At 42.6% G+C, this 24,394-nt stretch overlaps 1 long non-coding RNA gene and 2 other non-coding genes across 3 annotated transcripts; 2 read left to right on the forward strand and 1 right to left on the reverse strand.

Annotated features, from left to right (window-relative positions):
* Nucleotides 1–12,369: 12,369 nt before the first annotated feature.
* Nucleotides 12,370–12,442, reverse strand: TRNAF-GAA (transfer RNA phenylalanine (anticodon GAA)). Its single transcript has one exon. It is a non-coding gene; the product is annotated as a tRNA-Phe (tRNA).
* A 714-nt stretch (nt 12,443–13,156) lies between these two features.
* Nucleotides 13,157–13,228, forward strand: TRNAA-UGC (transfer RNA alanine (anticodon UGC)). Its single transcript has one exon. It is a non-coding gene; the product is annotated as a tRNA-Ala (tRNA).
* Nucleotides 13,229–17,659: 4,431 nt separating this feature from the next.
* Nucleotides 17,660–22,563, forward strand: LOC141278443 (uncharacterized). The gene is made up of 3 exons (XR_012331195.1): nt 17,660–17,686; nt 21,160–21,276; nt 22,547–22,563. It is a non-coding gene; the product is annotated as an uncharacterized lncRNA (long non-coding RNA).
* Nucleotides 22,564–24,394: the final 1,831 nt, after the last annotated feature.

A 24,394-nucleotide genomic window follows, 5' to 3' on the forward strand; every position in this document is an offset into this window, starting at 1 on the left:
GCAAGATAGGCCTCCAAGTGCATTCATTATAGCTAATTGTAATCACGCTAAGATATAAGTTATTTATAGCAAGTGTTATTTTCATACATTTTAACAGATAACCCAAGTCCATTGGATGAATAATAGATTTTTCTGATATGAAGGAAAATCATTCTGCGTATGTAAGACTGTCCACCTTGATTATGCATGCCACTGCAAGGAATTTGGGTCTGGGATGAAATGCAGGAAGTCAAATATAATTTTGGAAATTTCATTTTCTGATGGGCATATATTATTTATGAAGGTTTGGGTTGTAAGTAACAGAAGATCCAATTTAAACCTTTTTAGCTCATATACCTGGAAATCTGAGAAGCATGTAGATTTCAGGAATAGTTGACCCAAAGGCTCAATGACTTAGTTTTATTCTCTCTCTACACTATACTACTAAGTTTTATTCTCTCTCTACACTATACTACTATAGTGAGGGCTCCATCTCAAGGCTGGTTCCCCTTATTTGTATCCAAAGCAAGAGTCCTTAGCTTTGCTAAGATTGACCAGCCCTGACCAACCCCTATGGTCAAAGGGCAGCTGTGAAGTTTGGCCTGGGAGGCCTAAAGCAGCGACTGTGCCCAAGGGAACAGGATTAAGTGAGGGTCGGTTCTATTCAGATCTCATGGCTGCTATTCTATGAGGGAGGAAAGAAAACCACAATGTCCAAACCACCCCTAATTGTACCATGGAAGGCAGAACATTACCTCTGAATAAGTACATAATTACTTTTGTCAATCAAAGTGTAAAGGGAGCACAAAGGAAACTTGTATTGTTCTGCCTGTATTGTATGTATTGTCCCCCTATAGTTGAAGAATTTATGTGAAACCATTGGCTCTCCTTGGCAGCTTTCCCAGTTCCATCCCACATTCAATTAGAGACGGGAGTCAGAAATGGATTTTGTAGCTTATACACCATGGTAACGGGAGGCCATAGCTAATCTTGTGTCCTAGCTTTTGTTGTTTAGAATGTGTGGGCAGAAAGAGTCAAATGGCCTCTCCTCTGTCTGGCACAAGCGTTCTGCTCTAAATCAGAGTGAAATAGGCCTCAGCGGCATTATCTCAAATGGCCGATTTAAAAAAATTACTCACAAATTAGGCTGTTCTCCAAAGTGTGTTTTGAAACATTGATTTGCTTAAGTGACTATAAAATCAGTAATATGGTTAAGACTCAAATTAATGGGCTGGTATAGCCTTTCAGGTTTATTTCACAGGCTCTACTTGGCCAGAACATTTTGCATTGATTCTTGTCATCCTTAAAGCAGACAAGGCACCACACTCCTTCCTCTGGAGAATCCAGAAGTAAAACACTGTCACCCCTCAAGTCCCTGGAGGTTGTGTGAGTGTGTATGTGTGTGTGTACATCTGTACCAAATGTGCTCACTTATGAACAGAGAACTGTGTGTCTACTCTGTACAAGCACTTAATCTAAATCATTTTATTTAATCTTCAGAGTCATCATATTAAATACGAGTCCAATTTCACAGATAAGGAAACAGGTTTGCAGAGGCTAATGATTTGCCAGCTGTCCTAGAGCTGTAAGTTGCAAAGCCTGACTTGAACTCAGGTCTGCCTGCGGTCACAACTCAGGATCTGACCCACCAAGCTTCACCGCCTCACTCTTTGTCTGGGAGTTGCATTAAAGTTTTCATTTTGCTGTTAGCTTTGCCTGCTTCCCTGCCCTGTCAAACTCTATATTCATTGACTTGCTACTGATTGAGCACCTGCCATATGCCAGACGCTGTTTCAGGAGACACAGCAGAGAACAAAGCAGACAGAAATCTCTCCCTTCAGGAGCTTACATTTTATCAAGAATAAGCTCAGTTGTCTGTGTCCTGCTCTCCCAGATTTTCCCCCTAAATATCCTTTTCCTTCCAGTCCTTCAATAAACTCAGAGGCTCTTTCCCAAAGGCTCCTTGCCCTGAAATATGATTCAACATTTCAGATTCCTAAGGGCAATGGGAATTTGCTTTTATTCTTCTGATCCAAGATACTCAGCTGCCCCATTGTTTTGGCTTCAGGGGAGGCATCGGAGCCCTAAATTGACTGCTTGCCCAGTGGTGCATGGGCATATGTGCACGGGGGTGACCAGTGCGTCGAGGGATGGGTGTTTGGACTTAGTGTCGCAGGCCCAGTTTCCAGCGGAGCAGGTCCTGAGATAGAGATTTTCAGGCAAGAAGTTTGTTGGGACGGGCTCTCAGGCACAAACTGATCAGAGGGAAATGAACTGCTGTGCAGCTACTTGACCTTAAACTGGCTTCCTCAGTTTGGTAATACCAGGAACATGTATTTGACTGGCTTCTATTATTATTTAGTTCCTTTTTCTCTTAAGGACTATGATATTATTTTCTTTAGTTATAGTTACATTTGGACCTCAAGTTATACAGATTATCTCCTTTAATCCTCAAAACATCCCAATGAAATAGATATCACCATCCCATTTAACAGAGGAGGAGACTGAGGCACAGAGAGGTTTGGGAACATCCATGTGGTTACACTACTACGTGGCAGAGCTGATATCTGAACCCAAGACTACCTAACACTGGGGCCCGATCTCTTACCACTGCGCTACGCTGACTCTCCCCCTTTCTCAAGGTTGGCCTCAGTCTCCTCTAAGTTTAGTAGTTAAGATATACTCTTGGACTGTCTATGACCTATTGAAATCATTTATCAAATCATTCAACAAGCATACCATACTCTGGACAGTGTTCAGGGCACCAGAGCTATGATTTATAAGACAGACCCTCAGAAGATCTCACAGGATGGTGAGGGGCTTCAGAGAAGTAAAAAGGCACTTAGGAGACAGAGTAATACGTGCTAAGCTGTGGAAAGCCTTGTGTACAATGGAGTACATAGGAAGGCTCTTAACAGTCATGGGGGTAGGGAGATGCTCCGTGAAAGTGTCAAGGAGGGGACGTATGAGCAGGAGCCTAAAGCAAGTATCCGGGTAAACGTGTGTGTGCGCGCGCAGGAGCGGGCATGGGGAGATGTTCTAAGAAGCAGAAGGTTGCACATGCTTGGAGTGGACCCAGAAATTGGGAGAAATCCAGGATGTCCGGAGCCCCACTTGAGAGGTTGGACATGGTAAGAGCTGCGACCGGGCAGGGGCAGATCAGGAAAGCCTTCCAAACCCCGTTACAGACTGGGTTTTGCCCTGAGAGAACTGGGAAACCACTGCAGTGTGTTAAATAGGGCGACATTATCCAATTTGCTTTTTGTTTTGCCAGTATGTTTTTATTCTGTTTTCTTTTTTAAAGCTTTATTGCGATGTAATTGCCATACAATAAACTACACGTGTTTAAAGTATACATTTGGTATATGTATAACTGATTCACTTTGTTATAAAGCAGAAACTAACACGCCATTGTAAAGCAGCTATACTCCAATAAAGATGTATATGTATACTTTGAGACAAGAAGAACCTAATACAAAAAAAAAGTATACGTTTGGGTGAGTTTCCACACACATATATCCTGCTGAAACCATAAACACCATCAGGAGAGTGAACATGTCCATCACCCCAAGCATTTTCTCCTGCCCTTTTTTAAATCCTCCCTCCCTGCCTCACTCCTAGCCCCAGACGAATGCTGGTCTGTGTTCTGTCAGTAGAGATTAGTTTTTATTTTCCAGAGCTTTGTATAGATGGAATCAAAATTTATATGTATTCTAAAGAGTACACATTTTTGTATTATTTCAGCAAGATTATGGGGACTGCCAAGTCAAGAATGGATAAGAAGACTAGGGGCTTTAGCCAGTGAATTATTAGCTAAAGTAACTAACACCTTCGGAAAGGGGCTCTTTCTGAAGTCACTCTGTTCACTGCATCACAAAGTGGCAAAGCTACCCCCTCTCCTGTCTCCTCTTAGGTCCTTGTTTCCGGGAGACAGAAACCTAATTCAAGCTGTCTGGAGTGTGTGCGCATGCACACGTACACAGGATTTTATTGGCTCTGCCGTGGAAAAGCCCAGCAGTGGTTGCCTTTAGGCATTTCTGCTCAAACGACTTGATAGGACTTGGTTTTTCTTGATCACTTAGTTCTCACCTCTTTCACCTCCTGGTTATTCGTTGCTGTTGTTGTGAGGACATTAAGATCTCAGAGCAACTTTCATTGTATACAACCCCCAGTGTTGTTAACTATAGTCACTGGGCTGCACACTAGCTCCCTGGAACTTATTCATCTTGTAATTGGAAGTTCGTGCCCTTTGGCCACCATCTCGCCTCTTCCCCACCCTCCAGCCCTTTAGAGAATATTTATTGTGTTTATTTAAGCTCTTGCCTGGTGAGTTCCAATCTACGTCTGCTGTTCTGTTTGTCGTCTTTAGGTGCAAGGTCATTTCACCCTGGCAACTCATGTTCCTGTTTGAAGCGATCCTCTCTGGTTTTCAGGAAGAGCCAGATCCCTCCACGGGAGTTTAAGGAGAAGGGAAGGGACGAGCCCCTGGGCAGACCACTTTGGACCCCACAGAACCCCAAAGACTACAACTTTTGGTACCGCGCTGCCAGGCACCTCCTGTGAGCAGGGGTTTCCTAGGTTAGAATCCGTCATCCTGGGGAGCTTGAGCGGGGAGAGGTGAGTGAGCGGATGCTAAGTATCAGCTGCTGGTCCTGTTTTCATCAGCTCCTCACACCAGCAGGGCTTCTGCGGTACTTTTACGTACCCTGACAGCACTGGCCGCCTGCACTGATGCTGGAGGTTTCTGTGGCCAAGAGGCTGCTCTGATCCATCCAAGGCCAGGCCATGGAGAGGGAAGAGAATTTAGAGTTCTTTCTCTGCCCATACCCTCCATCTGCTCTGCCCTCCTGCTGTCTCCCCCATCACACCTGCCTAGACAGGCTGCCTTCTCCCCAGGGGCATCTCACACTTTGGAGGTGTTGTTGATAGTTTTTCAGATGCACGACTGCACCTGCTTCTACAGCTTTTCTAGGGAGGCTCTGGGTGGAGGGAGTTGGCAAGGTGGTCAGTACGCTACTTTGTCAGAGTTAGGAAAAGGCCTGCGCACACATCTCATTTTACAGAGCAGTCAGTGTGCCTGTGAGTACCACTCCTCTCCTAGAAGGAGTGATGGGGAGGGCAGGACCAGGAAACAGGGTCAAGGACCAGTACTTTTTAAGGCAAAAGAAAAATGTCAAATTTGAACCCCCTATTTTCTCTTCAAATTAAACCCAAGTTAGACATTCTTTTAGGCAATGACTCAGAAACTCTGAAAAGGGTTTAATAATAGCTCTTGATGATTCATATGAATATTTTACTCTGAAGTTGCTTGTCTTTGAGGAATGTTGGTGTGAAACTTTTGCTCCCAGGAAGTATGGGTGAAGATCTAAGTACTCACTGCTTTGTGAAGTGGTTATGATAGTAGTAATTAATAATTATATTTCTCTATGCTCTGCCAAAGCAGTTGGGCATTGCAGAAACACTTTATCATAAAGCTATAAATAGATAAGTAGCTAAAAACTTTAATTAAATTGCTTAATTAAATTAATTAAGTGGTAATTAAATTACCGTTTCATTCTTTTTTTTTAAAGTGTCTACAAACTTTAAAAAATAATGTTTGAACTAATTGCTTCAGGAGATACCAAAGATTACCATTTGCAGAAATACATTATTAGAACTAAAAGTCCAAGATTCTAAAATGCATTCGATAGCAATGCTTCGATTTGAGGCAAAAACCTTTCCTAATGATGGAACCAAGAGGGTTCTCAGCCTGATAGTTTTAGGCCTCACCTGTCACTAGCTAGCTGTGTGACCCAGGGCAAGTCTCTTACTCACTGGGCCTCAGTTTCCTCATCTGTTAAATGAGGTCACTGGAATAAATCTCTTACATGAAAGGGCTATGGGACCCTTATGCATGAGATGAGGGAGAGGGTCCCAGTGCCTGGGAAATAGACATACCACCAGTTTCTACTACTTCTGCAACCCAAGGATAAGGAAGAAAGGAAGCAGCCCAGAGCAAATTCCAACCTCAACTCCAAGAACCAGGAAAGATTTTCAGCCACCTCACAAATTATTTAAAACATAATTCAGGAGAGACCGGCCAAGATGGCGGAGTGGAAACAACTTGAGCTCACCTCCTCTCATGGGCACACCAAAATCACAATTATCTGCAGAACAACCATGAAACGATGAAAACAACCAGAACTTACCAGAAAAGATCTTCTACAGCAAAACACAAGGAAGGAACCACAAGGACGTGGGTAGGAGGCACAGACTCACAGTACAGTCAAGTCCGGTACACCCAGGCACCAAATTAGCACCAGCACCTGGCCCCGCCCAGCAGCCTGTGGGCACAGGTGCTGGGACCCCTCAGGCTGAGCAACCCCCAGTCACCAGCAGACAGCCTGCCTACAGACTTCCTGAGCCTACAGCCACCTCTAAGCACGGCGCTGCCCACCCTGGGAAATCTTCAAGTACACTTGGATTTGGACTCATGAGCTCAAAGTAGCTCTGCAGTTTTCAGAGGCAACTGTAGCTCTCTGGACCCTGGTTTTCACATCTGTGAAATAAAAGTGTTGGATGAGGTGATCTGTCTGGACATCGGCAGCTGTGAAATGCCACGTTCCCTGATGATCTCTGTGACCAGTATGCTCTGACAGCAAAGGACATCAAGAAGATCCCATTATTATGCTGAAAAAAAAAGATTATTTTGTCTGAAGTTGTCTCTAAATTCTGTTTTGGAAATAGGGCAGGGTGTGCATTTTTATAGGAATTTGTATAAAAAGCACTTGCCAAAGTCACACTCTTGATTATTGGAAGAATTGAGGGGAGGCCCTCAGTCTCCAGACCCCAAAGCCGGCATGCGGGTCTTTTCTACAAGGACGGAAAGAGGTGAAAGGGCAGGCTCTGCTTCTGTAAAAGTCCTTTGGAGCTTGCTGACTGTTTCAGTTTCAGCCACACTCAGAGGTGCGCTCTTGCTGCTGCTCCCATTTTCCGCATGAAAGTTGCTAGGGCTCTTTCAGACTTTCCTTCTGAATTACTACAACACGGTTTTAGGATTATTCCTATTTCACCTGGAGGCTTTCCTTTGAATGTACAGTGTGTGTGCACACATCTGTTTACAGTTTGCTGAAATCTCAAGTGTGATTCCATAGCATCTCAGTTACTTTTTCCATGGGGGATGGATGTCTCCCTCATTTTAAGCCTAAGTCAGGGCTGCCCAAGGCTTTTCGCATCAGGGCACTCATAAAAATGGTATTTGCACAGTGGATGGGGCTACTTCAGAGCCTGAGGTGCCTGTCTGGAGACTCCAGCCTTTACGTACCCCGTCCAAGCCCAGCATCCCTGAGGACTGAGGGCATGACAAGGCCACCATCGTGTCCCATGCATGGCTCACCAGTGTGCAAACTGCTCCTGGAGAAACTAAACCCCAGCCCAAGCCAGTGGGCAAACTGGGCTTGATATACCAGAGCACTCTTGTCAGACAGTCTTCCAGGAATGGATGTGCTGGAGCATGAAATGTATCAGAGAGGTAGATATCATGAGAGAGAATGGAAAAGTGGAGCAGCCCAGGGTCCATCAACAGAGGAACAGTTAAACAAACAATGGTGCATTTATGCAGTGCGGTTTACTTGTTAGTAAAAGGGGATTACAGATTCCATGCAACCACATGTATGAATGTCAAAAACACACTGAGTGAAAGCTGGGCTGAGAGAGAACATATTGTATTGTTCCATTTACATGAAGCTCTAGAATATCCAAAACTGACCTGTAGGGGTGAGGTGGGGTGGTGGGCATGGGGATGGACTGGAAAGTGCAGTAGGGAAATTCCTGGGTGATGCAATGCTTTTTATCTTGATAGAGGTTTGGGTTACACGAGTGTATGGGTTTGCCACTTAAGATTAGTGCATTTCATCACAGACACAGAAAACAAATTTATGGTTACCCAGGGGAAAATGGGGACCAGGGGGAAGGATAAATTAGAAGTTTGGGGTTTGCATATACACACTACTATATATAAAATAGATAAACAACAAGGACCTACTACATAGCACAGGGAATATACTCAATATCTTGTAATAATGGAAAAGAATCTGAAAAAGAATATGTATACACACATATATGTATAACTGAATCTCTTTTCTGTATACCTGAAACTAACACAACATTGTAAATTAAGTATAGTTCAATTTTTAAAAAATGGTTAAAAAAATGATTAGTGCATCTCACAGTACATAAGCTTCATCTTAAAAAAATAAATATTGAAGCTCTAGCTACTAGTACTATGTGTGCTGAAAAGTTTAGTGTGAAGGATGCTGGCATCTGCAACTTACATTGCATTACATCACAAAATATGATGGCTGGATAAAGGGTGGATAGATGAATACAAATGTAATAGGGCAAGTAAAGTAAAATCTTAGTGGTAGAATTTAGGTGGTGGGTACATGGGTATCCTCTATATAATTCTCTTAACTTTTATTTATGTCTGAAACTTTTTATAACAAAATGTTAGACAAAACATGTGGGCCTTGTCATGCCCTCAGTCCTCAGGGATGCTGGGCTGGGACAGGGTACGTAAAGGCTGGAGTCTCCAGACAGGCACCTCAGGCTCTGAAGTAGCCCCATCCACTGTGCAAATACCATTTTTATGAGTGCCCTGATGCGAAAAGCCTTGGGCAGCCCTGACTTAGAATTAAAATGAGGGAGACATCCATCCCCCATGGAAAAAGTAACTGAGATGTTATGGAATCACACTTGAGATTTCAGCAAACTGTAAACAGATGTGTGCACACACACTGTACATTCAAAGGAAAGCCTCCAGGTGAAATAGGAATAATCCTAAAACCGTGTTGTAGTAATTCAGAAGGAAAGTCTGAAAGAGCCCTAGCAACTTTCATGCGGAAAATGGGAGCAGCAGCAAGAGCGCACCTCTGAGTGTGGCTGAAACTGAAACAGTCAGCAAGCTCCAAAGGACTTTTACAGAAGCAGAGCCTGCCCTTTCACCTCTTTCCGTCCTTGTAGAAAAGACCCGCATGCCGGCTTTGGGGTCTGGAGACTGAGGACCTCCCCTCAATTCTTCCAATAATCAAGAGTGTGACTTTGGCAAGTGCTTTTTATACAAATTCCTATAAAAATGCACACCCTGCCCTATTTCCAAAACAGAATTTAGAGACAACTTCAGACAAAATAATCTTTTTTTTTCAGCATAATAATGGGATCTTCTTGATGTCCTTTGCTGTCAGAGCATACTGGTCACAGAGATCATCAGGGAACGTAGCATTTCACAGCTGCCGATGTCCAGACAGATCACCTCATCCAACACTTTTATTTCACAGATGTGAAAACCAGGGTCCAGAGAGCTACAGTTGCCTCTGAAAACTGCAGAGCTACTTTGAGCTCATGAGTCCAAATCCAAGTGTACTTGAAGATTTCCCAGGGTGGGCAGCGCCATGCTTAGAGGTGGCTGTAGGCTCAGGAAGTCTGTAGGCAGGCTGTCTGCTGGTGACTGGGGGTTGCTCAGCCTGAGGGGTCCCAGCACCTGTGCCCACAGGCTGCTGGGCGGGGCCAGGTGCTGGTGCTAATTTGGTGCCTGGGGGTACCGGACTTGACTGTACTGTGAGTCTGTGCCTCCTACCCACGTCCTTGTGGTTCCTTCCTTGTGTTTTGCTGTAGAAGATCTTTTCTGGTAAGTTCTGGTTGTTTTCATCGTTTCATGGTTGTTCTGCAGATAATTGTGATTTTGGTGTGCCCATGAGAGGAGGTGAGCTCAAGCTGTTTCCACTCCGCCATCTTGGCCGGTCTCTCCTGAATTATGTTTTAAATAATTTGTGAGGTGGCTGAAAATCTTTCCTGGTTCTTGGAGTTGAGGTTGGAATTTGCTCTGGGCTGCTTCCTTTCTTCCTTATCCTTGGGTTGCAGAAGTAGTAGAAACTGGTGGTATGTCTATTTCCCAGACACTGGGACCCTCTCCCTCATCTCATGCATAAAGTTCCCATAGCCCTTTTGCCTTCAAATTTTCTTCAGTGCCTGGAAAGGTGTTTGGAACCATGGTGAAGGAAAGGGTCAGGTAGGGCATTAGCCTCTTCCTCCCATCCCCACGTGACAGTGAGGCTCTGTAAGCTGCTGCCAATGCCTGTGGCAACAAGACCCTGACTGTGGGGTGGGGGGGGGGGGGAGAAACAGCATTTGCACCTAGTGAATGAATGGTATGGGAGTTGGGGCAGGTGACGCGGCACTGCTCCCAGGGAGGAAGTAATCTCTAACATCTCCAGCTGGATGGTGGCTCCTTTTGGAGAAGGCAAGGAAGGAGGACCAGAGCTGAACTTCACTGGGGAAAGGGTTGAGTGCCCTCCAGCGCTCTGCTCCATCAGCCAGCCTCAGGCACCTGCTGCTGCCTTTTGGGGAGCCAGCTCTGTCTCCCAGCTATGATGTGCCATCAGCCCCACCCAGGAGGAGCTTAAAATGCCTGCAGGGTAGGTTTCATCACCCCCATTTTAGAGGTGAAGTAACAGATACCCAAATGATGAAGAGAGTGGCACAAGTTGCACCGCTGGTAGTAAGTGGAAGAGCTAAGGCTCCAATCAGGCTTTTGGCCCCAACTCCAGTGCTCTCAGGTCTGTAACTCAGCATAGTCGTTTGGAAAGTTCTTCCACTTTAGTATTTGTAGGGCCTTGGACAAGACGCTTGAGGTTCTAGTAGAGATGATGTGAAGTCATATATGTGGAAGTGTTTACCACAGTGCTAGCAATAACAGGAGCTCAATAAATGGGCTAGGCATGGCAGGGTGGGAGTCAGGGAGGTAAAAACAAGAATAACACTGGGTCTTGGCCCTGAGGAAGTTCATTGTTATGAGCAGTTAGGCTCATGACCTGGTTTTGAACCATGGCTCACTGTAAAGCTGTGTCACTTTGGGAAAGTTTCTTATTCTCTCCATGCCTTGGTTTTCTCATGTGTAAAATGGGTATAATTGCAGTAAATACTTCCAAAGGTTATTGTGGAGATTAAATGAATGAATGCATGTGAATGCTTTGGCCATGCCTGATCACAGAAGGCTTGTGATACACTATTATATAAATATGTAAAAATGTAAATAAAAGATTTAGGGAACAGACAACAAAAACAATGGAAGGAATGACACAAGAGAAAAATGGGAACTTTTCAAGTATGTTCTAAGGAAAAAATTCGCTGCTATGTTTGGAAACACCTGCAAGGTACAACTCATGACCAGATGGCAAATGATCTCGTTCTTAGTTGATCATGAAACAGAGTCCAGAGGATGATGCCAAATCTTTCTTTAAAAAAAAGTGCCGTCTACTTTTGCTATGGTTCATTCTAGGCATCTTCTGCAAGGTCAAGTCCTCTAAACTTTCCATGTTCCACCTGGAGAAAGTCTTTGGTATAGAGCATTGTGTTCTTTTCCTTTTGCTACTGTAGCAAATTAGTGCAAAGTTAGTGGCTTTAAGCAAAACAAAATTACTATTTTGTAGTTCTGGAAATCAGAAGTCTAAAATCAAGGCTGCATTTCTTCTGGAGGCTTCAGAGGAGAATCTGTTTCCTTGCATTTAACAGCTTCTAAAGCCTGCCTCCATTCTTTGACTCATGGTCCCTCCCTTCATCTTCAAAGCCAGCCATATGTAGCATCTTTCCTCTCTGACCTCCCACCGGCCTCTTATAAAGATCCTGGTGATTATACAGGGCCCACCAGGATAATCCAGGATAATCTCCACATCTCAATGTCCTTAACTTAATCACACCTGCCATATAAGGTAACTTATTCACAGTGCTGGGAATTAATGTGTAGACATCTTTTGGATGCCATTATTCAGGCCTATCACAAGCATCTCCAAGCCAAACACATCTTTCCTTTGCTAAAATGGGCAACCTTGTTTAGAATAACTTGCAGGATCTATTATGCAAATTCTTCACCCCACCATGTGTAAGGAGAGGAAAAAATGCCAATGGTGAGGAGAAGTAAGAACCCTGTCCTACTACTCATCCATATAATAATTGCTGTGGGAATTCTGGTGAGATCAGTAAGGGCAGTCTTTTTTTTTTTTTTTTAATTATAAGAATGAATTTTACTATTCACCTTTATCTTGCACATCAAAATTCATTGGACATTGCAATCGCTGCACACACATGGGAGAAGCAGTGAATGCCAGACATTTCCTTTGTTCATGTGCCAAGCTCATCGGACATCAATCACAAGACCCAAATTCAAAGATGGGAGTTTCAGGACTTCCCTGGTGGTCCAGTGGTTAAGATTCCACTGGCAGCTTCCACTGCCGTGTGGCATGGCCGAAAAAACAAAACAAAAAAATGATTGAAGTTTCAAGGATGCAAAGGTAGACCTTTCTGGTAGGGGTTACCAGAATTGCTCCTCCTCATGGATGCTGACTAAAACACTTAACCTGCTGAAACCCGGGATTGAACCAGGGACCTTTAGATCTTCAGTCTAATGCTCTCCCAACTGAGCTATTTCAGCACCTTAGGGGTGAGCTGCCCTGACACTCATTTTTCAAAACTGAGATTGTTTTCAATCCATTTTTAGAACATTTCAGACTTCGAAAGTGTTGCTCTCTCATTGTCCAATATACTTATCCACCCAAAAAGTTAGGAATGTCTTCCATGTATGGTGCTTGCATCCAACTCCTGGTGGTGTGGGATGGTAGGAGGAGAGAGACAGAAGAGAAATGATGGGGATTCATTGGAAAGTCTCTCTGCTCCTCTGACACAGCTCAGAAAATGACAGAAAATTTTTTTTTTTAATTTCTTAGAGTCCCTTATTTTTTCTCTTCTTTTCATTCGTTCTTGAATAATATTCAAAGATTCTGAGAACTGGATTAATTTTTGTTAATGTGGAAGCAGTTTTCTGTTTCCTGGTGATAATTTCAAGTGAGCTGGTTTCTTTGTTTTGTACGCTTCCATCTACTCTGTCATAGTCTTTTGGTCCAGGTGAGAAGGTCTTGGAGAGGACTGACCTGGCTGAGAAGAAACTAAGAGCAGGAATGGTAACAATTTGGGTTTAGAATTTACTATTCTTGAGCATAGCCATCCACCAAAAATAGTCTAATTTAAAAATTGTAGAAATAATGGAGTTAACAGAATAAATTTTCTGACAAAAGGAAGTAGCTTTGCCAAAGAATACAGAAAATAGGTATATTTCCTAACATACCGAAAAAAGAGGCAACTGTCACTTGGGGGTGTAGCTCAGTGGTAGAGCCCATGCTTTGCATGTATGAGGCCCCGGGTTCGATCCCCGGCACCTCCATGAGGATTTTATCTTTTTTCTCATCTCCAAGGTATTTTATACCCATACCTTCCTTCAGTCCTGTGGAATATGCTCTCCTACTTTTCCACTTTTCACTACTTTTTTTTCCCTTGCTTACATGGAAAGCAAACATGATTGGTGCAACTGCAGAAGGAATAAACAAGAGAAGAAGAAGGAAAAAAAAAAAGGCTTATTCCACATCCACTAATGTCACCAATTTAACCAGCTTTTTCACCTAGACTACCATTTTATGATACTACTTAAGAGAAGGAAGATCCAAAGTAAGACAGGGAAAAAAATAAAAAGAAAGAAACCTGTGTGCACTTTCTTTAGCCAGAATAACTAATCCTAAAGATACTAGCCATGGGAAAAATTAGGGTGCTGTGAGCAGGATTCCAAGCACCTCTGGAAAAACACTTTGGAACGCAAACTGAATGCCTTAGACACATTCATGAACCTTTATTACATACGTGGAATAGAACACATGAATTTGAACAAGGGCTTCTCTTTCTCTGGTAAGAGCCTGGAAAAAGACAAAATAAGGAAAGCTCCACCACCGACCTACTTTAATTTTGGAGACAAAGTGTTGTTCATCCCCTGCCCTAGAGAACACTTGGCTTTCAGATAAATTCAAGTAATGGAGAGGTCTTGGCTCCTAAATAGTCAACCATCTCTTTGTTTTCTTCCCATCCCTTCCACTGAATTCTCAAAAAGTTGAGAAGCAGATGCTCAGCAGCAAGTGGGTGCCGTGGAGGCAGGAGACGTTCCCTTTCAATAAACCAGACCCCGTGGGCAGTATTTCTGCTCAAAGGTTGTCCTTTGGGGACTGGTGGAATTGACGCTGTTTCCTTTTACAGATGGCTTAAGGGATCTGCAGTTTCTGAAGAGATAAACACTTTACCTGGAAGCTGATGGCAGAAAATGAGACTTTTATTGGTCTTCTTCTAAGGAAATTTTAGGATCATAACAATAACAAGTATAAATCAAAAAAGAATGAGATCAGCCTAGGAGCAATCTCATTTCTTTGTTTTTTCACAAATACTAATAATAAACTCCTTATCTACTCGTCTTTTTTTTTTGGCTGTGCCACATGGCATCTTAGTTCCCTGGCCAGGGATCTAAGCCATGCCCCCTGCAGTGGAAGCACAGAGTCTTAACCAGTGGACCACCAGGGAAGTCCCAGTATCTACACATCTTAATGCATAACAGCTCTCACTCTATCTATTCTTCAGAGGCCTTCTACTTCTAGTTGCATAAATGTCCAAACTTGAGATTCAGAGATATCAACAGAATTCCAGATTCAGTTTACAATGTATGTAGGCAGACATCCTCAAGAGGCTATCTTGTAGGCATTTAAAATATGTCATATCCAAATCCAAACTCAACATTTCCCCTTTATTGAAGGTCAGTCTTTTTTATTGGAACTAAAAATTTTTAAATATCTTGAAAAAGGAGTAGGTCCAAAATAAATTTTATTTACCCACCAAAACACTTTTATAGCACGTGATATATGCCAGGCACTGCTCTAAGCACTTCATACATAGTCATGCAATCTGCTAACAACCTCATGAAGTACATTCTATTATCATGGCCCTCATTCTATAGACCAGGAAACTAAGACAGGACCAAGGTGAAGGGATGAGCCCAAAGGTCACACAGCTAGAAGTGTTGGCTCCTAGTGAAGTGGTATCAGATGATCGTGGACAGCAGAACCCCTGGTTCCAGTGACCTTGGGCACTCACCACCCAGGGCTTTATGTATCCTCAAACCCACAATTCTCAGAATGTCCCATCAGGGTGGCTTTTTGTATAGATGGTACAGCACAAACGTGGGGAGAAGTAGTTTTCACCTACTGGAATATCTTTGTCTCACCTCTGAAAAGAATAAGGGCCCCAGGAGAGAAAGGAGGAGGTACTTTTAGAATCCAAGAGCTGGGACAGATCTTAATGATTAACCTGATTATCAAGGTTACCCAAATTTCTAACCCTGGGGCAAAGCAAAGTAGCTGAGCTAGCCTGGGGGTCCAAGTGTTTTGCTTGGATCTTCTGCCTCAAGCAAGAAAACATCTTTCAAGACTCAAATTCTATGCCAGGGGATAGGGGTGGTGGTGGTGGCATGAACTGGGAGATTGGGCTTGACATGTATACACTAATATGTATAAAATAGATAACTAATAAGAACCTGCTGTATAAAAAATAAATAAAATAAAATTCAAAAAAAACGAAAAGAGAAAAAAAGACTCAAATTCTAGCTTAAAAATTCATGAAATCTTTTTTTTAATTTTCCTATCCTTTTTTTAAAATTGAAGTATAGTTGATTTACAGTGTTGTGTTAGTTTCAGGTGTACAGCAAAGTGATTCAGTTATATATATATTCAGTTTTTTATATATATATATATATATATATATATATGCTTTTTCAGATTCTTTTCCCTTATAGGTTATTACAAAATATTGAGTACTGTTCCCTGTGCTATACAGTAGGTCCTTGTTGGTTATCTATTTTATATATTGTGGTGTGTATATGTTAATCCCAAACTCCTAATTTATTCCTCCCCCATTCTAAACCTTCAATGTTTCTCTATTAATGAACTGTTTTTCTAAAAATAATTCTTTGAATAAAACTAACAGAACATTGAGGAAAAAACTTTGTTTCTTTCGTTTCCCCCTCTCCCCAGCCTTTCCCTAACTAAAATAACATTTGTAGTATTTTTTTATCTTTATTTTGGTCTTCCCAGCACAGGAAGTGTTTTGAATCTGAGGGGAGCCCTCCCATCGTGGAGCCTCCCCCTCCCCCGACAGAGGCTGAGTTAGCAGGTAGAGTACTCGCCTGCCCAGACTCCCTCCAGCCAGGGCTTCAGCCTGAACTGGTGATCTAAGCTGTGCCAACCTGATACACTTGACAGGACTTGCACTCGGGAATCGAAGGGAAGCAGTGGCCCCTGACAACATATGTTGGCATTGGAACAGCAGTGAGGCATCACTTGGGGGTCTGCCCTCTGGGCTTGAAAACCTGGTCCTCCAGACATCTCAACATTTCTGGGAGCCCACAGGTATCCAATAGTAAATTCTTTAGCCAGAGTCTCGTATCACTTGCAACTAAACCCTTGGTAATATTTGTATTTGCAAATACTTATCAAACACCACGTGCCACGAACTGGTCTAAGAGTTTCTCATGTACGGACTCACTTCATCCTCACAGTAACCCCATGACACGGATACTATGATTATGCCCCTTTTACTGGTGAGGAGACTGAAGCATAGTAAAGAAAGCAATTTGAGGCTAAGTAATTTTTCCCAAATTATTATTTTTTAAAATATTTATGTATATATGTATGTATGTATTTATTTGGCTGCGCCAGGTCTTAGTTGGGACATGTGGGATCTTTGTTGCAGCATGTGGGATCTAGTTCCCCAACCAGGGATCAAAGCCAGACCCCCCCCCCCGCACCTGCATTGGGAGCATGGAGTCTTAACCACTGGACCACCAGGGAAGTCCCTTTAAAAAAAAAAATTATTTATTTGGCATTTGCTCCAAATTATAAGCAATGAAGTAACAAGGCTATGATTTGAACCAGGCTCTCTGGATCTAAATCTGAGCTCTTAATCACCACACATACTGCTTCTCTACATGTTTTAAATTTTATTTATTTATTTATTTTACTGATTACATAATAACTGCTCATCATAGAACCATTCAAACACTATAAAGAGTAGAAAAAAGAAAATAAAGCAATAGTACTGCTTATAGTAAACCATTGTCTATAGCTGTACTAGCTACTTAAGTTTAATTAAAATTAAATAAATTAAAGATTTGGTTCCTCGGTCACAATAACCACATTTCACGTGCTCAGTAGCCACATGCGTCTCTTGGCTACTGGTTTGGATAGCACAGCATGAATAGAACACGTTTCCATCATCATAGAAAGTTCTGACCGGCAGCCCTGAGTAATTTGGCCTTTTTTTCATAGTTCTCTGGGACAGTGAACAAATACATGTAATTTTATATAACTGGAGTATTTTGCATGCTGTTTTTACTGTGGGACTCTAGTTATTTTCTCTTATCTACGGCTTATTTTTTCTTGCTTTGACCCCTCCCCTCTCTTGTCGGGATAAGCCAGGTGGGTAGGAGACCTTCCGGGCCTTCCCCTGGGCTCTTACCCTCATGGAAAATTTCATATCACACGTAGAAGGACTTGTAGTTGGTAAACATTTGCTTTTTTCCATTAATAAAACATCGTGGAAATACTTCTGAGTCAGCCAATCCAGTTCTTACTTATTCTTGTTAGTGGCCTTGTGGAATTCCACGGTTCAGAGATAACAATATTTTGAGGTACCTTCAGCCTCTTTCCCAGGAGTAGGATGATTAGATTGAAAGGCATGTTTATGTTTAATTTTCATAGATATTACCAGCTTCTAGCCCAAAGGTGAGACTGAACCCCATTTTCTCCTGCAATGAGTGAGTATATTCTGCCTTCTCCCTTCCCCTTCTAACTCACTGCCCCCAGACACTCCACATCTTGGTCCAGCACTAGGTGCTGTCACACGTCTAGATTTTTCCAGAATTATGATTGAAAAGTGGTGTCTCTCTACAGTGGCAAACCGACCCTGGTGAGAGCAGGTGCCCAAGGTAAAAGCAATAAAAGATTGCAAACAATGTCAGTTTGCTTTTATCCATCACCACATGTAGGCCATTCTAACAATGTCAGTGATAACGTACTCCACCCCTCAAAAATCTTTTGTTGCTGTTTGTGGGAATGTAAATTGATACAGTCACTATGGAGAACAGTATGGAGGTTCCTCAAAAAAACTAAAAGTAGAGTTGCCATATGATCCAGCAATCCCACTCCTGGGCATATATCTGGAGAAAACTCTAATTCGAAAATATACATGCAACCCTATGTTCATAGCAGCACTATTTACAATAGCCAACACTTGGAAGCAACCTGAATGTCTATTGACAGATGAATGGATAAAGATGTGGTACATATATACAATGGAATACTACTCAGCCATAAAAAAGAATGAAATAATGCCATTTGCAGCAACATGAATGGAACTAGAGATTATCATACTAAGTGAAGTAAGTCAGAAGGAGAAAGACAAATACCATATGATATCACTTATTTGTGGAATGTAAAGTATGACACAAATGACCATATCTATGAAACAGAAACAGAAACAGACTCACAGACATAGAGAACAGACTTGTGGTTGCCAAAGGGGAGGGGGTGAGGGAGGGTGGATTGGGAGCTTGGGATTAGCAGATGCAAACTATTATATATGGAATGGATAACTAACAAGGTCCTACTGTATAGTACAGGAAACTATATTCAATATCCTGTGATAAACCATAATGGAAAAGAATATGAAAAAGAATATATATATGTATAACTGAGTCACTTTGCTGTACAACAGAAATTAACACAACATTGTAAATCAACTATACTTCAGTAAAATAAATTTTTTAAAAATCTTTTTTTGGCCTACATTCTAAGATATTGCTGTGGGTACTGTTGAGTTTTAATAATATGTGTAAGCTTCGAGTCCCAGCTATACAACTGGCCTCCAATGCACACAAACTCAGCCACACATATTTGTTTAAAAGTGAATTATAATGTTTTTCAATAATTCTAGCTCACTTCAGGTGTGGCTTGTGTCTCCAGTCCCTATGGTACCACACACTCGTGTTTACACTGGAGATTCATAATAAACCAGGAGAGTTGGATGTAATTTTTCTGTTTGGAGATTAAAGTACACAACAACTTTTTCAATAGAATCAGGCTTGAATCACGTATTGTGAAGCGCCAAGCTTTATCATTGTTCCTTGAAGGTCAGTGCACAGAAACTGTGGAGAAGGCCAGGAATAATACAACAACTGCAAAAAAGTAAGGAAATAGGCAATTCCGTGGAAAACAGAGTCAAATTTTGAAGAAGAACTCCAGGAAACATGACAAAAGGTGCTGGTCTTCTATTGCCAGAAGAAATCAAAAGGACAGTCTTTGAACACCTGGGTAGTTTTCACCAGGAAGAAGACACTCATTCTAAAGCAATGGATCAAATAATTTCAGTGTTCACTATTTAGTCATTTTCTCTAAATTCAGTGTAAGAGGAAAATCTTCAGGGATTTTACTAAATGTAATAGAAATTTATGATGAATCTTCTGGTGAAAACATTTCAGTGGAAATGTTTGAGCTACAGAGACATATGAAGACTGCTGAGAACAATCCTGAAGAAACAAAGATGTGGAAAATGATGCATTTCTGACATTCATTATAAATTGAGGTTTTTATGAATCCGTTAAATTTATCTTTATGTTTAAGACTTTTTTTTTGAGAACTAGGTGCCTCTCTTTTTATTTATTTACTTATTTGGTTGCGCTGGGTCTCTTAGTTGCGGCAGGCAGGCTACTTAGGTGCTGGAGGTGGGCTCCTTAGTTGTGGCATACAAACTCTTAGTTGCGGCTTGCATGTGGGATCTACTTCTGTGAGCCGGGATCGAACCCGGGCCCCCTGCATTGGGAGCGCAGAGTCTTACCCACTGTGCAACCAGGGAAGTGGGTAAAAGTCCGTTTAAGACTTTTCTTAATGATTTGAATAACTTACTTCGAGTGAAAGAAAACTTTCAGAATTAAAATTAATAAAAACTGTCTTCGGGCTTCCCTGGTGGCGCAGTGGTTGAGAATCTGCTTGCTAATGCAGGGGACACGGGTTCGAGCCCTGGTGTGGGAGGATCCCACATGCCGCGGAGCAACTAGTCCCGTGAGCCACAACTACTGAGGCTGCGCATCTGGAGCCTGTGCTCCGCAACAAGAGGCCGCGATAGTGAGAGGCCCGTGCACCGCGATGAATAGCAGCCCCCGCATGCCACAACTAGAGAAAGCTCTAGCACAGAAACGAAGACCCAACACAGCAAAAATAAATAAATTAAGTAATAAACTCCTACCCCCAACATCTTCTTAAAAAAAAAACAACAAACAACAAAAAAAAAAACCTGTCTTCCATGAACTGTTAGTGAAGAGATAGGTAGGCAAATCTGGCTATTCTATTTAACATGAATATGCAAATTTGGACCAAATCATTGACATCTGCAAAAGTTAAGGCTCAAACACAAGAACTATAATGTTATTTCATCACTGAGATGGCATAGGTAAGTTTTTCTTTTTCAAAAATTGCATTTATATAATTTTAAAATGTTAATCATCTTTTATCCGTTGTAATGTAATACTTATTTAAAAATTTATTTACTGACATAATTATGCACATGCAATTCAATAATAGAAAAATTTACTGTCTTCATTTCCCTTCTGATCATTGTTATCATCAGTTTCATTTTGTAGTTATTACTGAAAATCCTTTTGCAGTAGAGAGGAGGGTAGGATGTTACAAAATGATTCAAAAGATACAAAATATTTTCAAACAGCCAGAATTGGCCTTGAATAATATCCTGATACACTGAGCTTTATAGTTGTTCCTTGAAGGTTGGTGCACAGAAATTGTGAAGCCATTGGGCACTTGGCATGATTAGCGCAAGAATGACCACAGACATCAAGCAGGACAGGCACGACCACAAAAGGAGCCATAACTGATTGAATGAGCCATTTGCAGCTTCACTGCACCACCTTGGGTCCTTGGATCCTCACGGCTTAACTTTGAAATAAGCCCCTTTCTTTCACATGCATTTCCCTGACTGCAGAGAAACTGAGCAGTTTTTCATGTTTATTGGACAACTGACAGGCTTCTTCTATAAATTCCTCATCTGTATCCTCTCTGGGATGGTGATACTCAAGCTGTTTGCGTCTGGGACCCCTTTGAGAATATGATGAAGCTTATTATGCATCCTTTTCTGAGAAAAATACACACGTGTTAACTTGTGCAGACCTCCGCACCCAACTTCAGGGCGCTCAGAAACCTCCTCTTCCTCATTTTACAGATATAGAAATTCAGGCCCAAGACCTCAGACTAATTTGCAGCAAGTTCCATGCCCTGTGAGGCTCGGTTTTCTCATCTGCAGAATGGGAACACTCCCACTTAACCTCACAGGATTAATGTAAGAATCGAATGAGTTAACGTCTAAACATACTAGTCTAGAAATTCCAAAATTACTGCAAGGGTTGACCTTATTTTTCTTTTTTCCCCCTCAGAGCCCCCCCCTCCCCAGTATAAATTAGTTCCAATGTTTAAAAATTGAGCATTCTCACACTTTAATAACCTGCAGTCCATGCTCCATCTCAGAAAACTGGAAGCTCCAGCAATACTGTCCCGTGCTAGGGAGGGGCTGGACTGGAGAAGCAGCATGCCTTGGTTAACAAGGCAACAGCAGGGGCTGCAGGTTATCCTCTGAAAGCGGGGCGGCCTCACTCACTCACTTTACCTGCCAGGCCAGGTGGGCCCTTGGGCTGGGGAGTCCTGCCCTGGGCATTTGCTATTCCTCTGCACATGCCTCCGGTCAGGTCTCAGTCAAATTAGTCACATAAAGGTGATAAGGTTTGATACTGATTGAGGTAATGCTATCTTTGTTTGGGAGATTTGCATTCTAATGGGATTTAAGGGAAAGACTGTCCTAATCCTATCACTCCCTGACCACGAAAAATCCCAGTAATTATGTGAGAACTTTTTTGCACTCTTGGCCAGGGACTAATGGTAGAATTGTGTTGCTTTTGCCTCCAAACTATTTCGTATTCAGTCTGTTTCTATCCATCACCACTTTTGAGATGGTCAAGGTTGGATCAAGAGTTCAGTTTTGGAGATACTTATTGGAGTTGAAGGTATAAATTTGAGAGTCATTAGCTAGTAGATGGGGCTCAAAATCATGAGATTAGATGAGACCACACTAGGGAAAGGATGGTTTAGAGCCACATAGAACTGAGCTTGAATCTTTCACCACTTAGGTACTTGGGCCAATTATGTAGCCAGTTCATGCCTCAGTGTCCTCATCTGTAAAATGGGGTAATAATAATACCCATTGCATAGAGTTCTCAGGAAGAATTAATGTGATAAAGGATGTGGACTATAAATAATAAAATGCAGTCACTTATGTCAAAGGGATCTACCCTGGAGCCAGGAAGGCAGTAGGGAGAGGGAACTTAACATACCTCCACCCAGATATAATATAAACTTTTGACCCAGGCATCCACAGGCCACCTAGAACTCATTTTCTTTACTCCCTAGAAACTGCAGCTCAGCAAGCAATCTGCTGCCAAGTTAAGTATCTGAATGTCTGTTGGCACGCGTTGTAGTTCTGTAAAACAACCTATGTAACTTCTCTGAATGTCTCAGTCTGTTGTCTTTACAAACACCTGCTATTCTCTATTTGTAAGGCCAACTGGCCCGAGGCAGGGGAACGCAATCAGACTCACAGGTTGCATCAGACCGAAACTTTCCGAAGCACCCAGTTCCAGAAACTGACCTGGAGACTTTCCACCCCGCCCAGCCTTCCCGCCTTTCGAGGGGCGGGACTAACGGTCCCAAGACTGATGCGACCGGCACCAGATATTGCCACGATACCCGAAAAGACCACCAAATAAGGAATACCCTGCGCCTTCCCGGATTCGCCACACCCCTTTCCCTTCTTCCCCTATAAATTCTGCCCAAACCCTCGCCCAGGCGCGATTTCTTTGGCCCCTTTCTCTCGGACCAGGGATCCTCTCCCGGGAGCGTTCCCAAATAAAGTTTGTTTAAGCTCTCCTCCGTTTCTTGGTGCCGTTCGTTCCTTACACTATTTCCCTTGGAGCACATTTGAGTTGCTATTGGAATTGGTACACCTCCCAAATTGCGATTCTTTTTTTTTTTAATTTTATTTATTTGTTTGTTTATTTTTGGCTGCGTTGGGTCTTCGTTGCTGCACGCGGGCTTTCTATAGTTGCAGCGAACGGGGGCTACTCTTCATTGCGGTGCGTGGGCTTCTCGTTGCGGTGGCTTCTCTTGTTGCGGATCATGGGCTCTAGGCACGCAGGCTTCAGTAGTTGTGGCATTCGGGCTCAGTAGCTGTGGCTCGCGGGCTCTAGAGTGCAGGATCAGTAGTTGTGGCACTCAGGCTTAGTTGGTCCATGGCATGTGGGATCTTCCCATACCAGGGCTCGAACCCGTGTCCCCTGCATTGGCAGGCAGATTCTTAACCACTGTGCCACCAGGGAGGCCCCCAAACTGCAATTCTTACAACCCTAAAAAAACTCTTGTTTGCAGCCTTCTGTGGGTTCTTTTTTGGTCGACAAGGACTAGCATAGCACCTGGCCCATAGTCCAGCTCTCAGTAAACACAGGCTGTGTTATCACTACAGATGAGGACACTAATTCAGAGAAATCGGTGGCTTATTCTAAGTCATCCAGTGAATAGATGGGAAATCCTCGGCTCAGAGGATGGGCTTACCCCTTCTCACAGCAGCCCTGTCCCTGTGGATCCCAGCTCAATGTCTGTAGCTCAGTTTGGGCACTGGGATTCCAGGACCTGTCCCCAAGTCCTTGTCAAAGCAGCTTCAGGGGACTTGCTGGTGGGCTCTCTGTCTGTGCTGTGGTGCTGGATTAAAGAGCTCTAGTCCCCACCTTTAGGGGCAAGAATCCACTGGTAGCTGTTGATTTTCATACAAAAAAAAAAAAAAAGCCAAAAGATGCTGATTTTCATACCAAATGCCAAAATTGGGAGGTAGGGCTCTAGTTCTCACAGGTGCTACTTTCTTTGGATTGTGGGCCAAAGGCTGTCCTTGAAGTCACCAAACGCTGAGGGAACCAGAGTGAAACTTGCATTCAGCCAGGAGACGGACGACCCAAATTCCATTACATTTAGCAGATTCCTATGTTCATGGGATCTTTCCTCTTTTCCCATCTGTAGAATAGTCATATGCACACTGAGTAGATACTTGGCCTTTTAGGAGTGAAAGCTTTAATGAAAAGATTGCATATGGGGTTTTAGGAACAATCCACAAACTTTGTGGAGAAGCAAGAATGTAGATGATTGTGGGTGGGATCATTGTTGAGGACTTTCTGATGCAAATCCTAAAATTCAGAAGCCCAAAAATGGAATGATCTGCTTGTTTCAACATAGAGCTGATCTGGGAGGTATTTGTGGGCCTTTTGAAGGATGTGATGATTTCAATCATTCTGTAAAGACTGGGTAGACTTCTGGGGCTGAAGACCCATGTCCAATTACCTACTATTTCTAGAGCAGTGGTT

This window comes from Tursiops truncatus, chromosome 4, assembly GCF_011762595.2.
Source record: "Tursiops truncatus isolate mTurTru1 chromosome 4, mTurTru1.mat.Y, whole genome shotgun sequence".
In the NCBI taxonomy this organism is placed as follows: domain Eukaryota; kingdom Metazoa; phylum Chordata; class Mammalia; order Artiodactyla; family Delphinidae; genus Tursiops; species Tursiops truncatus.